The sequence below is a fragment of the Tenrec ecaudatus genome, chromosome 2 (assembly GCF_050624435.1).
Source record: "Tenrec ecaudatus isolate mTenEca1 chromosome 2, mTenEca1.hap1, whole genome shotgun sequence".
Taxonomy (NCBI): Eukaryota; Metazoa; Chordata; class Mammalia; order Afrosoricida; family Tenrecidae; genus Tenrec; species Tenrec ecaudatus.
In genome coordinates, this window is record NC_134531.1 from 3,412,501 (window position 1) to 3,424,858 (window position 12,358).

The window sequence follows — 12,358 nt, forward strand, 5'->3', positions numbered from 1 at the left end:
CCACAGGGCTCCTTCTTTTAGGCCAGGGATGCAGGCAAGGTGGGTGAATGGCACAATGACTGTGGAATTCCACACACATCAACTCAGTGAACAGCAGGAGTCTGGATCCAGGAAGTGTTTCCTATTCCTCTTGTGTGGGACACTGTTGTGTTGTTGTTAGGTGTCATCATAGCCTGACTCACAGACACCCCACATGCCCTAGAGCAGTGGTTCTCAACCTGTGGGTCGTGACCCCTCTGGGTTGCAAACGACCCTTTCACAGGGGTCGCCCCATTCATCACAGTAGCAAAATGACAGTGCTGAAGTAGGAACAAAAATAATGTTATGGTTGGGGGTCACCACCACATGAGGAACTGTATGAAAGGGTCCCAGTGTTAGAAAGGTTGAGAACCGCAGCCCTGGAAGGAAACACTGCCCAATTCTGTGCCATTCTCTCAGTGGCGGTTGTTTGGACTGTCTCAATCCGTCTTGTTAAGGATTTTCCTTTTTTAAAAAAATGACCCTCTGATTCACCAAACGTGGTGTCCTTTTCCAGGGACTGGTCTCTGCTGAGAACATGTCCACAGTGGGCGAGTCAGGGTCTCACGGTCCTCCTGGCCGCCCAGTTCTCCAGGCAGTCCGGTCGGCTCTCTGGCATTCCACGGTGCTTCCAGCTTGCTTCAACGCACCTTCGCGCAAATGCCCAGTCGGCCTGTGGTTTCCTTCATCACTGTTCAGCTCAGACACGGGTATGAAAGCCAAGAATCAGACTCGCTCTCATAAAGTCAATGCCGACTCTCAGCAACAGTCACCACCATGGCCTGGGCTCCCGGTAGATGCAGTGGCAAGTACACCTCTGCCCTCAGAGTGACATCTCCGTATTTTCATACGTTGCAGAGGACATTTGGCCATGAGTTTGTCCAACGCAGTAATAGACGGTGTGAGTTCTTGACTGCTGTTTCCAGGGGCACTGCTTGGGGACCCAATAAAATGAAATCCTTCATGGCCTATTCCTCAGCAATGCCATAGTAGTGCTACCTAACAGCATCACCTCCCGTACCCCTGCCCAGGGGAAAATTAAGAACTTTATGTAGATGCCTTTTTTAGACAGTGTGTGAAAAGAAGCTGAACTGAACCATGAGCTACCTCTCTCTCTCTCTCTCTCTCTCTCTTTCTGTCCCTGGTTTATGTGCACACTGTCTGGACCCTTGCTTTGTAGTGAGGTTGGTAGTAAGTGCCTTCGAAAGGCTGACTACTGGCCTGCCGAAGGTAGTGAAACATGCTTTAGGGCGAAGAATCACTGATGTGAGTGATGCTGAAGAGTCTTTTCTGAAAGCGCCAAGCGCTGCCACAAGAACAAGCCAATCCCTCTTGGAAAAAGCACGGCTAGAATGTCCCTTAGAAGCAAGATGGACACATACTTTGGACATGTTATCAGAGGAGACCAAACTGGCAAAGGACATCATGCGTGGTAAGATAGAGGGGCAGCAGGAAATGGATCAGCCCAGTGGCTGCAGAAGACCAGGCTGTGGTGTTGTGTCATGCACCCAGTCACTGTGAGTCAGAATCAACTCGGCAGCTTCTAACAAGAGGATTGCCATGGTAGCGAGTGAAGCGGGGAGTGAATTTTTCTAAGAGGCCCCTGGTAGTGCAGGGGTTTGGCACTTGCTTGCCAACTAAGAGACTGACAGCTTGAATCCACGAGCTGCTCCGTGAGAATAAGTGGTATTCTGCTTCTGTAAGAATTACAGCCTTGGAACCCCTTTGAGACAGTCCGACTCTGTCCTCAAGGGTCACTCTGGGCCAAGACCTACTTGATGGGCATGGGATTGCCTTTTGGAATCATTCTACCTCTTTGCCACCTCTCCTGGTTTATCGCAGTCTGAAATTACTTCATCCTTTGTCTTTACCATTGTGCAAGGCATCAGCTCCATCCGATGGGTATCAGGGAAGCGTCCCTGGGTTAAGATCAAGGTCCTGGTTTAAGATGCAAAGGACACAGTTGGTCATGACATGGCCCTTCGAGGGGCACTGAGGGAGCTCTGTGGCACAGGTTGTGTTTCCTAGGAAGGAAGCCTGTGAAGGAGGTTTGTGGGCCAATAGTTTGTGAGGACATGCTCTGGGGATCCAGCCTGGCAGGGGAGAGAAGGCAGGAGGAGTGGGCTTGGGGGAGTCAGACTGTGGGGCAATGCCAACTTCAACATCACCTGGTCGTGGGGAACTCTGGATCTGTGGAAGCTCTTCAGAGAAGTCTACTATGGACGGAGGAATCTGGGATTTTAAAATGCCCACTGGCCAGATTTGGATCATGGGTTATCCCCCCAGGAATAGGACATGGCCCTAGGTGAAATATGTCTACCAAACTGGGACTCATCGGCTAGCTCCCAGCGTGGCGGCTGTAAGGGGCAGGCTGTTTCTCATGGCTCCAGGTGTATCCGGTTCTTCCAGTGAAACCCTGCAAATCCCAGGATCACAATTGTGTGTTGGAAAGGCCACCGAGATGGTCTTAGAAGAACATCACGTACCCCGGGGTACTAGATGGAAACTACTAGTTTCAGCGACCAGACGGATACTCCTGGGCTTGACAACAAGGGCCCAGTTTGTAGAAGGGTGGAGCTCTGTCTAGTCAGAAAGTGCAGAAGGGGAGAGTGCCAGAGTGAGAAACTGTCACGAAGAAGCGGGCTGAGGCCAGCTCCCGGTGGCTGTGTCTCACTGCTGCCACGTGGAGCCATGGGAGTGAGTTGAGATTCAAGGTTTCAGTGTATCTGAGTCTGAAGAGGCCAGGGGTAGGGAGACCAGTAAGCTATTGCTTTCTGACATAGGCCATCATTGTCATGAATTGCCGACTAGCCCACAGAGTGCTCCTGTAACACGTTAGTTAGCACCTTGGGTGGGGGCTTCCACAATGGTGCTTTATTCTCTCATCCTTCAGGAGGCCAGATGTCCAGAGTCAGGGGAAGGATTCTAGAGGAAGACACTCTGTCGGTGGAATCTGGGAAGAGCCTCATCTCCATCAGTATCTGTGAGGCTGCTGTTCCTTAGAAATCTACACGTCTTGGCATCTGCCTCCCGCTAGATCTAGGCGGTTCCCAGTGCTGAGATCCCGAGTCCAAGAGGCCTGCTCTCCTCCTGGCTCTTCTTTCTCGATGGCGGTAGGTCCATCCATCTGGTTGCTGCTTGCTTCTTTAGTCCCTCTTTTCTTAAAGAAAATTAATTGGGATTCAATACACATATCATGTCATTCCATGGTTCAGTCATGTCACGTAGAATTGTACAATTGGTACCGCAATCCATTTCTGGACTTTCTTTTTAACATGGACTCCTTGACATGAAATGTCTAATCTCTTTCATGTCTCAAAAGAGACAGACAAAAGTACAACGCAATCCTGGAGGCTGTGTCCTGCCTCATGAACATTCCTGCTGTGACAGCTCCCCTTCTTTTTTTTTTTAAATTTTTTTTAATTTTAACAATTTATTGGGGCTGATACAATTCTTTTCACAGTTCATACATATACATACATCAATTGTATAAAGCACATCTGTACAGTCTTTGCCCTAATCATTTTTTTTCTCTTTTCTTCTTTTACATTTTATTAGGGACTCAAACAACTCTTACCACAATCCATACATATGCATACATCAATTGTATAAAGCACATCCATACATTCCCTGCCCCAATCATTCTCAAGGCATTTGCTCTCCACTTAAGCCCCTTGCATCAGGTCCTCTTTTTTTTCCCTCCTCCCTCCCCATTCCCCCCTCCCTCATATGCCCTTGGTAATTTATACCTCGTTATTTTGTCATATCTTGCCCTATCCGGAGTCTCCCTTCCCCCCTTCTCTGCTGTCCCTCTCCCAGGGAAGAGGTCACATGTGGATCCTTGTAATCAGTTCCCCCTTTCCAACCCACTCACCCTCCACTCTCCCAGCATCGTCCCTCACACCCTTGGTCCTGAAGGTATCATCCACCCTGGATTCCCTGTACCTCCAACCCTCATATGTACCAGTGTACAGCCTCTGTCCTATCCAGTCCTGCAAAGTAGAATTCGGATCATGGTAGTTGGGGGGAGGAAGCATCCAGGATCTGGGGGAAAGCTGTGTTCTTCATCGATACTACCTCACACCCTAATTAACCCATCTCCTCTCCTAAACCCCTCTATGAGGGGATCTCCATTGGCCGACACTTGGGCCTTGGGTCTCCACTCTGCACTTCCCCCTTTATTTAATATGATATATATATATACATATATACACATACATACACACACTTATATCTTTTTTTTTTTGCATGATGCCTTATATCTGGTCCCTTGGGCACCTCGTGATCGCACTGGCTGGTGTGCTTCTTCCATGTGGGCTTATTTGCTTCTGAGCTAGATGGCCGCTTGTTCACCTTCAAGCCTTTAAGACCCCAGACACTATCTCTTTTGATAGCCGGGCACTATCAGCTTTCTTCACCACATTTGCTTATGCACCCATTTGTCTTCAGCGATCCTATCATGGAGGTGTGCAGTCAATGATATGATTTTTTGTTCTTTGATGCCTGGTAACTGATCCCTTTGGGACCACTCGATCACACAGGCTGGTGTGTTCTTCCATGTGGACTTTGTTGCTTCTGAGCTAGATGGCCGCTTGTTTATCTTCAAGCCTTTAAGACCCCAGTCACTATCTCTTTTGATAGCCGGGCACCATCAGCTTTCTTCACCACATTTACTTGTTCACCCACTTTGGCTCCAGCCGTTGTGTCGGGAGAGTGAGCATCCTAGAGTTCCAATTTAATAAAAGAAGGTATTCATGCATTGAGGGAGTGTTTGAGTAGAGGCCCAAGGTCCTTCCGCCACCTTACTACTTGACCTATAAATATAGACACATAGATCTATTTCCCCATCCTCCTATATATATTTGCATGTACATGTCTTTGTCTAGACCTCCATGAATGCCCTTTGACTCCTAGCTCTTTCCTCCATCTCCCTTGACCTTCCTCCTGCCCTACTACCATGCTTCATCGCCACCTGGGCTAGAGTATACCTCTTCTCTAAGCAACCTTACCCTTGATCATTTCCCACCAGGCCTGCCACTCCCCCTTCTCTACCATTTGGGGTCCCATGTTTTTCCCTTGTCCCTGGGTTTGTTAACACCACTTCCTTACCCCCACTACCCCCCCACCCCAAGTCCTCCCGGAACTGTCGGTCCCGTTGTTTTTCCTCCAGATAGTTCATCCAGCCTGTCCTATTCAGACAGACCTGTGGAGTCACTAACATGCACGAAAACTAGACAGAGGAACGCAAAGCAACAGTATACAACCAGACAACAAAACAACAAAAACAAACCACTGACAAAGAACAGAACAAAACAGTTCACAAAAGAAAAGCTTGTAGTTAGTTCAGGGATCGTTTGCTGGCCCTTAGGAGCGTTTTCCAGTCCAGTCTGTTGGGGCACCAAGCCCTGGCCCCAAAGTCCACTTTCAGCATTCCCTGGGGACCTTGCCACTCCATTCCCTTGCTGTTCCGCTGCACTCCCCCAGTGCATTGCCTCGGTGTGGTGGGATCAGGTCAGGTGCAATTCCCACACTGTGTCTCCGGTGCTGTCCCCTGTATCGCCCTTAGTTACTGAGGGGCATCATGTCTCATAGTAGGGCCAGCCATGTTGTTCTCTCTGTGGACTGGCTGCTCTACTCAGGAACATCATCATCACGGCCTGGTGGGCCAGGCTGTGCTCCACTCTCTCCTCCTGCCCCTTCATCTGCTCCCGTGTGCTCTGATCAAATATGTCCATCTCCCATAGCTGCAGAGTCAATGTCGTCCTTTGGAACAAATTCTTTTCAGGGGAGGGGCAGGAATCCACTTAATTTATGGTGCTGGGGCCAGCCTCCCAGACCTCTCCACCGGTTCCCTCCTCCACGCCGGGATATTGCATTCACACCTTGCGACACTGGGTTGAAGTCTGGTCCCACTTTCCCTGTGGAGATATAAACCATACCCTCCCCTTGGGTGGATTAATGCCCCATTTCTGTCATGCTGATTGTACTTACCTCAGGGGACTCATGTTGTACCTGTCCCTTTGGGTCTGGCTTACCTCGCTTAACATAATTCCTTCCAGCTCTTCCCATGAAATAATGTGTTTCCTGTGCTCATCGGTGCTTTTCAGTGCTGCATAATACTCCATTGTGTGTATGTGCCAAAGTTTGCTAATCCACTCGTCTATCGATGGAAACTTAGGCTGTTTCCAAGTCTTTGCTATTGTGAATTGTGCCGCAATAAACATTGGAGCGCATATGACTGGTCGTGTTTTATTTGCTGCTTCAACCGGGTATATGCCCAGTAGAGGGATGGTTGGGTCGTAAGGTAGATCAATTTCCATTTTCTTTAGGTATCGCCAGATTGCTTTCCACAGTGTCTGTACAAATCTGCACGACCACCAGCAGTGGAGGAGGGTTCCTACTTCACCACAGCCCCCCCAACACTTGTTGCTCTCTGATTTACTGATCTGGGCTAGCCTCAGGGGTGTTAGGTGGTATCTCGTGGTTGTTTTGATTTGCATTTCTCTTATGGCAAGGGACTTCGAGCACTTTCTCATGTATTTATTGGCCATATTGATCTCCTCTCTAGTGAAAGTTCTTCTCATTTCTTTTGCCCACTTCCTTAGGGGGTTAACTGTTTTCCTCTTTTTGCAGGTCATGATGGTGTTGTAGATTTTAGTAATGAGCCCTTTGTCTGACGTGTCATTACTAGAAATCTTCTCCCAGTCTGTGGGTTGCCTTGTCACCCTCTTGGCAAAGTCTTTCGAGGTGCACAGGTGTTTTATTCTTATTAGATCCCATTTGTCGATTTCCAGATCACCTGTGTGTGTCCCCTTCCCTGTTGCAGTGAGCCTATGTGCTCCCTGGGCCAGTGCTCTGAGATTAGTCCCGATTCCCTCCTTAATGATCCTGATGGTTTGGGGTTTGACTTCTATATTTGTGATCCACCTTGAGTGTATTCTTGTGCATGGGGTGAGGTAGACGTCTTGTTTCAACTTTCTACATGTGGATATCCATTGTTCCCAGCACCACTTATTAAAGAGGGCATCTGCTTCCCACTTGACGTTTTTGGGACCCTTGTCGAAGATCAGTTGTCTATATGCTGATGATTTTACTCCTGGGCTTTCTATTCTTTTCCACTGGTCTGAGTGTCTATCATTGTGCCAGTACCATGCTGTTTTGACCACTGTAGCTGTGTAGTAGGCATTAAAATCAGGTAGGGCGAGTCCTCCAATTGTGTCCTTCTTCTTGAGGAGTTCTCTGCTAATTCTGGGTTTCTTCCCTCTCCATATGAAGTTGGTGGTCAGTTTTTCCAATTCTTTGAAGAAGGTTGATGGTAATTGGTTTGGTATAGCATTGAACTTGTAGAGTGCTTTAGGAAGAACTGTCATCTTTACTAGGTTCAACCTACCTAACCATGAGCAGGGGAGCTTCATCCATTTGTGAAGGTCACTTTTGGTTTCCTGTAATAGGGTTTTATAATTATGCTTATAAAGGTCTTTAGTATTTTTTGTTAAGTATATTCCTAGGTATTTCAGTTTGTTCTTGGCTACTGTGAAGGGTACTTCCCTCTTAATCACCTCTTCCATGGCCCTGTCCGATGTGTATAGAAACCCTACCGACTTCTGTTTATTGATCTTGTATCCTGCTACTCTTCCGTATTCCTCTATTGCTGTAAGTATTCCAACTGTGGAGTTTTGGGGGTCTTCAATGTATAGGATCATGTCATCTGCAAATAACGATAGTTTCACCTCCTCCTCTCCCAACTGGATCCCTTTGATGTCCTTCCGCTGTCTTATGTTGTTAGCCAGAACCTCCAAAACGATATGGAATAGAAGAGGGGACAGGGGGCATCCTTGTCTTGTACCCTTTTTCAGTGGTATTGTTCTTGTCTTTTCTCCATTGACTATGATGTTGGCTGTTGGTCTTTCATAGATAGCTTGTATGAGCTTGAGGAACTTACCCTCCAATCCTATCTTCATGAGTGTTTTGATTAGGAATGGATGCTGTATGTTGTCAAATGCTTTTTCTGCATCTATGGATATTATCATATGGTTTTTATCCTTTTTCTTCTCGATGTGGTGTATGATATTGATGGATTTTCGGATGTTAAACCATCCCTGCATCGCTGGGATGAATCCTACTTGGTCATGGTGATTGATATGTTTGATGTTCCTTTGTATTCTATTGGCCAATATTTTGTTAAGGATTTTTGCATCTATGTTCATTAGAGATATTGGTCTATAATTCTCTACACCTGTGGGGTCTTTTCCCTGTTTGGGTATCAAAGTAATGCTGGCTTCGTAAAATGAGTTTGGGAGCTTGCCGTTCTTTTCTATGTTATGGAATACTTTGTGGAGGATCGGTGTCAGCTCTTCCCTGAATGTTTGGTAAAATTCTGCTGTGTAGCCATCTGGCCCTGGGGCCTTTTTCTTTGGTAGGTTTTTGATGACACTCTCTATTTCTTCCTTCGCTATGGGTTTGTTGAGGTTCTTGATCTCTGTCTCAGATAATCTAGGGATAGATTGTTTTTCTAAATATTTATCCATGTCTTCCAGGTTTCTGAATTCATTAGAATACAAACCTTCATAATACTTTGTGATTATCCTTTTTATCTCATTGGGGTCTGTTGTTATTGCCCCCGATTCATCCCTCATCCTGGCTATTGATGATTGCTCCTTTCTATCTTTGGTAAGCTTTGCCAGGGGAGTGTCAATTTTATTAATTCGTTCATAAAACCAGCTTCTAGTTGCGTTAATCCTTTGCATTGTTCTTTTGTCTTCCCACTGGTTTAACTCCGCCCTGATTTTTATTATTTCTTTTCTCTTGCTATTGGAGGGGTAGTTCTGTTGACTCTGTTCTAGTTGTTTGGATGTTTTGTGTTAACATATCTGTCATACGCCTTTCTTCTTTTTTCATGTATGCATTCAGTGATATCAAGCTACCTCTGATAACTGCCTTTGCAGTGTCCCATAAGTTTTGATATGTTGTATGCTCGTTCTCATTAGTTTCTAGAAATTTCCTGATATCCTCTCTGATCTGGACCTTAACCCATTCATGTCGCAGGAGATCATTGTTTATTCTACAATTGGTGGCCCTTGCTTTTCTGGGTGCCCTCCTATTAATCTCCAGCTTTATGGCATGGTGGTCTGAGAAAGACGTCTGGATAATATCTATGTGTTTGAATTTACTCAGGCTGGCCTTGTGCCCCAGCATGTGATCTATTCTTGAGAAAGATCCGTGTGGATTGGAGAAGAATGTGAAACCTTTTGCTTTTGGATGAAAGGCTCTATAGATGTCTATCAGGCCCTGTTGCCTAATTACATTGTTTAGCTCTCTGGCCTCTTTGCTGAGCTTCTTTCCCTGTGACCTGTCTTTCTCTGATAGTGGAGTGTTGAAGTCCCCCACTATTATTGTTGTTTCCGTGATTTCTTCTGTCATTTTTTTTAATAGTTTGTTTGACGAAATTTGCCGCACCATTTTTAGGTGCGTAAATATTCAGTATGCTTAGTGCTTCCTGGTTTACTGAGCCTTTGAGCATTATGTAATGTCCCTCTTTGTCTCTTTTTATGTTTTGGATCTTGAGATCCATTTTGTCGGAGATTAAGATAGCCACTCCTGCCTTCTTGGAGTTACCATTTGCTTGGTAAACTTTCTGCCAGCCCTTTATTCTCAGCATATGCTTGTCTGCTTGCTTAAGGTGTGTCTCTTGCAGGCAGCAGATTGATGGGTTATGTTTTCTAATCCAATCCTCAAGCCTCTTTCTTTTAACATATGAATTGAGCCCATTTGTATTCAGAGTGATTATTACAATCTCTGGCTTCATGGTTGCCATATTCTGTGTTGTGTTTTGGGTCTTTGCCTATCTTCCTTCATATCAGTGTACTGCGTTTGAGTGGAGGGTTTCTATCCTGTCCTCTTTTCCATCTGAGACCGTGTTGTCCTGGTACGTGTTGCTGGCATGTTGGCTTCTAGATGGAGATGGGCTATATGGTGGTCTCCTGGTGGTTCTAGTTGGAGCTTGATCTTCTGGCCATAGTGAGTCAGCCAGTATGTACTGCAGGGTCGGGTGACTTGCAGTATATTTTTTGAGTTCTTCCTTGTCCTGGAAGACCCTTATCTTACCCTCTATCTTAATGGATAACTTGGCAGGGTATAGGATTCTGGGGGAGGCATTTTTATCTTTCAGTTTTTGGAAGATGTTGCTCCATTCTCTCCTCCTCTTCATGGTTTCTGCTGATAAGTCTGAGCATATTCTTACCTGCGCTCCTTTGTATGTGACTGTCTTCCTTTCTCTTGATGCTCGTAGAATGTTCTCTTTTTCCTCTAAGTTGGATAATTTTACAATTATATGTCTTGGCGTGTTCTTCTTGGTGTTTAGCTTAGCCGGCGTCCTCTCTGCTTCCTGTATGAGAGTCGGATTCTCCTTTGTTAGGTTGGGGAAATTTTCTTCCAGGAATTCCTTTGCTATTTTGGCGGTCGATTTGTGTGTTATGTTGTGTTCCGGTAGACCGATTATTCGAATATTATTCCTCTTCATAGCATCTGTCATTGATCTCAGGCTGTCTTCTGTTTCTTTAATTTTCCTATCTGATTGTTTTTCTCGCTTGCTTCGTTTGGTTTGAGCGTCCTCGAGTTCACTGATACGGTTCTCAGCCTCCTCAAGCCTAGATATAGCTTCTGTGACCTTTTGTGTGGCCTCTGCTACCTCCTCTGTTAGTTTCTGCAGTTCCTTTTGGTGGATAGTATTCATCCCCTCTATTGTGGACTTCATCCCCTCTATTGTGCATTTCATCCCTTCTATCGTTGCATCCTTATTTTGGTTTGCTTCTCTTAGCTCCTGTATTACTGCAAGCAGAGTTCTGAAGATTTCCTTTTGTGGCTGATCTATATCTGTTTCTTCTATGAGTGACGTTAGGTCTGTTAAAGTGCCTCGTTTCTCTGATTTTTTTGTTGGGAGTGATGTGGTCTGTTGATTTTTCCTTGATCCTTTAATAGGCCCCATGCTTCTGGGAGACAGGAGTAACCTTATTGTGTGGAGGCTCAGGCCACTGTGCCGTCTCCTGGGGTGGCTGGGGCGGGCTGCGGCAGGCTTAGGGCTGGCACTGGGGACCCAACAGGGCCCCAGGTGGTGAGAGCTGGCTGGAGCTCACTGACGGCTCCTCAGGGACTGCAAAGCCGAGACCCAGGCTCCACTGCAGGTGGAATGTTTGATCTGCCCGGGCTGTGAGCGGGCGCGGGGAGGCCCCTCGGACAGCTGTGCAGACAGCTGCGCGACACTGCAGGGAACACTGGTGTTCGCTCTCCGCCCTGCTCTGAGCTCAGAACCCCGCGGACCAGACCGTAGTGGCTTGGCGCGAAACCGCAGGGGGTAATGGCGCCGGCAAAGGAGGCTTGGCGCGAAACCACAGGGGGCAATGGCGCCCTTCCTCTGCTCAGGCTGAGTCGCCGCCGCCGGGGTCCCCGCAGCACCCTGGGGAGGGCACCTACTCTTGTGCCTTGCGCAGGGAGGGGCCCTTGGTGGGCAGACTCAGCAGCGCGGGGCACGGCGCTCCGCGGAAGCTCAGGGTCCGGGACAGGCGCGGGTTGGGCTATGGCTCCTGTTGGCGGGAAGTGCTGAGCGCAGGGTCCCAGCCAGGAGTGGAGCTGGCGCTAGGCTGCCAGGGGCTGGCGGGGGCGGGCGGGGGTGGGAGGCCGGCGCACGGAGGGCAGGTGGAGAGGTCCGCGGCAGCGGTGCGGGTGGATGGTCCCCCGTGGGGGTCGCCAGACAACCCGCGGGTCCGCTCCCCTGAGCTTGGATGAATGGAGGGAGGGACGTGGGCCCGAGGGCAGATCGCTGCCCTGCAGGGAGAGGGGAACTGCGGGAGAGGAAAGCTTCTCTCCCAGTGGGGATCCGCGAGTGGGGAGTGGGCCGCTGGAGTAGGGGAGCGTGACCTGCTGCGCCTGTCTAGGCAGGGCAGGCAAGCGGCTCTGGGCTGGCGTCCGGTTTGGGGATGGAGCCTATGCCGGTCGCCAGTGAGCTCACGGCAGCTTAGTGGCCAGAGATGTCCCACTAGTCCGGTCCTCTTTCACCTAGACCCCTGCTCAGGACAAATACGTGGGGTAGGACTGGGGTGCTGTCCCAGGGGGATATTTCACTCACCAGACTCTTACTATTCAGCTACCTGGTCGCCAATCCCGCTTTGTTTGGAGGAGCTCTCAGAGTATGGCCCTCCCCTTCTTCAACAGTCAGGATCCATGAGTTCAGGAACCAACTGAGGCACGGTGTGGCATCTCTCATGATTACCTTAGTGACTTTCTTGCAGACTCAATGGCGGTGAGTTTGGCTTGGGCCTGGTCCCTGCATGCCCTCTGCTTGGCA

At 48.1% G+C, this 12,358-nt stretch overlaps 1 pseudogene; it reads left to right on the top strand.

The window, feature by feature from the left end:
• LOC142439337 (tRNA (cytidine(32)/guanosine(34)-2'-O)-methyltransferase pseudogene) overlaps window positions 1-12,358 on the top strand; it is a 95,351-nt pseudogene that overhangs the window by 56,162 nt on the left and 26,831 nt on the right.